Raw genomic sequence first — 4,970 nt, forward strand, 5'->3', positions numbered from 1 at the left:
CAAATCAAACATTGTATGAATTGATATGATAATAGATTAAATAATTGGGAACCCTCTAAAACGGCCTTTTTACATGTTTAGACTGCTGTTTAAAAAATAGTGGGCCTACAGATTCAACTCCCTTTTACCACTATTTTATAGTCCATTCCTCTCTAAATTATGGTCCAGAATAACACAATCAGCCTAAATAATGCCGTGGTTTTAAATGTTGCAGTTGAAGTTTGTACCACTAGGTAGTAGCAGACTCTTGTTCATAGTTTATCCCCTCGACTGGTTCGCTCTCATGCGCGCCGGCAGGCAGTTAAACTGACTTTAGATTTCTTCATCTGTTCACTTTTTATTGCATTTACAGAACTACGGCAAAGGGTTGAACATGTTATTAAATTCTCCTATTTTACAAAGCATTAATTCATTCGGATGCACTTGAGCTGCGGTCTCATTAGAATTGCTGACCTTGTATATAAAAGTTAGACCCACATTCAGAGAATCTTTTAGTAAAACTTTAAGTGGACCCGTATCATGCTTCAAGATATATTTTTTTTTAATGAAAGCCAAATTTAAGGAAAGAGTAGTTTGTTCATTTGTTTGTTTGTTTATTTGTTTGTTGGTTGGTTGGTTTCCCCAAGTTTTAATGATAGTTTCTCACCGGATTGTTTCCAGTTAGCTGTTTCACATTCAACCACAAGCAGGTGTTGTAGGACAAAGTATCATTTGAGAACAGAGGAAGAACAAAACATTTGTTCCTATGACGAGATGATAAGAATACTGCTTCTTAAACAAAAAAAAATATGCATAAGAGGTTTAGAAAGACTCCTCCGTGGTTTATATGATCAATGTTGGACTTTGGATGGACGACAATGCGCAGGATGTCACACATCAGATCCCAGCTAATATGGAGTAACCGTAATTTGAAATAGAAGTCAATATCAAACTACAGGGCCTCTAAAATTGAACCTTGTGGAACACCATATGACTCGGGGGTAAAGAGGGACATACTAAACGCAACAATGTAAATTGGTCAAGCTCTATCGGAGCCGTATACGAACCAGGAATTGTCTCTGAGCATGTAAATGTCTGTCGAATGTCATAAAGTCTTTTTGGTTTAGTTACAACAACCAAGAGATGGTTTTAAAGGACCCTTCCATTTTTGCAGAACACTAATGCGCTGCAATGTCGGAGCTCTGATTGTAGCAACTTTCCGCACTATTGCAGTTTTTCAATTGCAATTTTAAACACGAGTATCGTGTTGAAGACGAAAGACATGACATCACGCAACTTCTTGCGCCTTAACTCTGAAAAGACCGAAATGTTAGTTATTGGTCCATCTAAATCTCGTGACTTGTTCTCAAAAACTGCTCGTAACATTGACAAATGTAAGATAACCCAGAGTGACTCAGTTAAAAATTTAGGTGTCATATTTGTCCAATCTGTCCTTTCAAACACATGTTAAGAATATTACTGGAACAACTTTTTTCCATCTTCGCAATATTGCTAAAACTCGCCCTATGCTGTCTCAGTCGGATGCGGAGATTATAATTCATGCGTTTGTTACATCCCGTCTCGATTACTGTAATGCACTACTCTTCGGTCTCCCGAAGTCCAAAATCAAGAGCCTTCAGCTGGTACAAAATGCTGCAGCGAGGCTTTAAACTAAGACAAGAAAGTTTGACCACATTACCCCAATTTTAGCTAACCTGCATTGGCTCCGTATTAGCTTAAGATGTGATTTTAAGGTTCTCTTGGTATTATACAAAATCATGCATGGACTTGCTCCCTCATATCTTTCAGATTTGATTTCCCCCTTATGTTCCGGTCCGGGGCCTTCGTTCTGAAAGCGCTGGTCTACTAGTGATTCCAAGAGCCAAGAAGATTTCTGCAGGTTCGAGAGCGTTCTCCATCCGGGCCATGGTGCTGTGGAATGCTCTTCCTCCTGAGATTCGATCTGCAACCTCAGTGGAAATGTTTAAATTTAGGCTTAAAACACACTTCTACTCTATAGCATATTAATAACTTATATTTTATGTTGACAATATCTGTTTATTACTTGTTATTGCAGCATTCATTGCAGCCTGGTCATCCTGGAAGGGGGATTACCACATGGGAGGTCCCTTCTCAAAGTTTCTTCATTTTCCTCATGTTGAGGTTTTTTAGTTTTTCCTTGCCCTCGTGTAGGTTTTAGACCAGGTGATGGTGTAACAATAGTCTGTAATAATAGTCTGTGGTTTGCAATAACCTGTGCAGCCATTTGAAACTCTTTGTGATTAAGGGCTATACAAATAAAAAAGACTTGACTTGACAGTTATCAAAGGAGCCAAACAAGGTATGAAAATGTATCATACATTTCTTTTTGTTTTAGACATAGGACATTTATTAGCACCACATCCACACTCATGTTATGCAATTTTTCACCCCGTGAACAGCTGCTACCTTGGTTTTCTATTGGGGGGAGAAAGCGTCAAAGATATGATCCACCATTTCAGGGCAACTGGGAAAGGCACAATGTTAGCGAGACTTCTCTATCTTTTTCAAGATGGGCTTGTAAAACCATTTCTTGCGTGACATGACGAGTCCAGTGTTGGAAATAATGCCGTGATAATGCCGTTACGTAACGGTGTTATTTTTTATGTAATCGAGTGGTGTAACGAATTACTTTTTCGTCAAACAACGTCGTAACCGTTACTGACGGTCAAAAGTGATGCGTTACTTTGGCTGCTGTGTGTCATGTTCAAACCTGAAGACGTTTGACGGCGCAGTTTTCGTCTCTCCTCGTCACCTCATGTCAACTTTCAAAATAGCAACTACTATATAGTTACATGCGATAGCGAATATCGTATGTACTAATGACGGCTGATATGCGAAAAAATGAAGTCTCACGACTCGAGTCGGTCGCGAACGAAACACCTCTATGAACCAGCTCTTGGAAGTGAACCAAGGGAGCCGGCTCCCACCAATCAACAGCTGGTTTCCTCCAAGATGCCTTTTTTTTCTTGCGATTGTCAATATGCATTTTGGGGGGGTTCTTTGTTGTTGACATTAAAATGTGTTAAGCATAAAAACGGTTAAAAAATGCAATATATATAATTCAATTATATATACTGTGTTTCCAGTGTTAATGGACGTATATGAAAAAGTAAAGTGTATTGTGTTGTCTTCTTTCATCCCTTTTTTTCCTTTTGTTATAGTATTTTTTCTTTTGTTTCCTTTTTCACAATTGTTTTCTTCTTATTTCTTTGTATATATACATATATATATATATATATATATATATATATATATATATATATATATATATATCTCATCTCATTAGCCGTACCGCTTATCCTCAGTAGGGTCGCGGGGGGGCTGGAGCCCATCCCAGCAATCATCGGGCAGTGGGCAGGGGACACCCTGAACTGGTTGCCAGCCAATCGCAGGGCACACAGGGACAGACAACTCATTCGCTCATTCACACCTAGGGACAATTTGGACCGGCCAATTCACCTGAAATGCATGTCTTTGGAATGTGGGAGGAAACCGGAGTGCCCGGAGGAAACCCACGCAAGCACGGGGAGAACATACAAACTCCGCACAGAAAGTCTGGAGCTGGATTTGAACCCACGACAGGTTCCCATGACATGAACTGTGCCGCACAAGCGCTAACCACTGCGCCGCTATATATATATATATATATATATATATATATATATATATATATATATATATATATATATATATATATATATATATATATATATATATATATATATATATATATATATATATATATATATATATATATATATATATATATATATATATATATATATATATATATATATATCATCTCGTCTCATCATCCGTACCGCTTATCCTCATTAGGGTCGCGGGGGGGCTGGAGCCCATCCCAGCCATCTCCGGGCAGTGGGCAGGGGACACCCTGAACTGGTTGCCAGCCAATCGCAGGGCACACAGGGACAGACAACTCATTCGTTCATTCACACCTAGGGACAATTTGGACCGGCCAATTCACCTGAAATGCATGTTGATTATAAATACTGAAAATTCTCTCTCTTCTTTCGCTTACGGCCATACTACCCTGAACACGCCCGATCTCGTCCGATCTCGGAAGCTAAGCAGGGTCGGGCCTGGTTAGTACTTGGATGGGAGACCGCCTGGGAATACCAGGTGCTGTAAGTTTTTTACTTCCAGCAAACTTTTGGGTATTTTTTCTGGCCTCGGAGCAGCCCCTTTTGGACGGATACAGCATTCTTTCACAACCTGTTTGCAAAACAAATAAATGAAGAATTACACACATATTAAACCCCTGTTGTTTTATAAATATTTACCCCTCTTGGCAAACAGTGGCACTGCAACTTCCGCAGTGTTGATTATAAATATGTATATATATACTTTTATATATGGATATATATGTGTGTGTATTGTTGGTGATAGGAATGATTGGAGAGGTGTTGTAAAAAGATAGTGGGATTTTTGGACACGTTCTAAGGGATGGGCGAAAGCTGTCGGGTATTTAATTTTGAAACAATTGTAAAGTTAAAAACAAATTAATAAAAGTTTCTACTTCATGGATTTTGCCTTTCACGTGTTCTTTTTGAAAAATAACCCCCAAGATAAACCTGGGTTCAGAGTATATGTTTTTAAAAACACAATAGAACTTAAAAATAGTATACAAAAAAAATCAAATATAATTTTCAATATGACATGGCTTGGAATTAGCTAAATTAGATTTGTATTTATTCAAACTCAGTAATGTTCAGTGAAGTTTATGTCTAGTGAGGCAGTCAGATCTACAAATAAAGGATCTTATTGTTCATCCATTGGCGGTTCTACACAAAATTATTCCCTAGGCGAGACCCCCTCCTAAATGGCAAATATTCATAAAAAATGTGAAGAGAAAAATAATATAAAACATAACAAAATTGACTTACATTTTTGTACAGCAATTCACACAATTACAAATCAAAGTTGTG

The 4,970-nt window shown here is 38.2% G+C and overlaps 1 non-coding gene across 1 annotated transcript; it reads left to right on the forward strand.

Moving 5' to 3' along the window:
- The first annotated feature begins 4,057 nt into the window (after window positions 1–4,057).
- LOC148354941 (5S ribosomal RNA) lies at window positions 4,058–4,176 on the forward strand. Its single transcript, XR_015852324.1, has one exon. It is a non-coding gene; the product is annotated as a 5S ribosomal RNA (ribosomal RNA).
- The last annotated feature ends 794 nt before the right edge of the window (window positions 4,177–4,970 follow it).

The sequence above is a fragment of the Urocampus carinirostris genome, chromosome 12 (assembly GCF_059441175.1).
Source record: "Urocampus carinirostris isolate Australia breed hairy pipefish chromosome 12, RoL_Ucar_1.0, whole genome shotgun sequence".
Lineage (NCBI taxonomy): Eukaryota > Metazoa > Chordata > Actinopteri > Syngnathiformes > Syngnathidae > Urocampus > Urocampus carinirostris.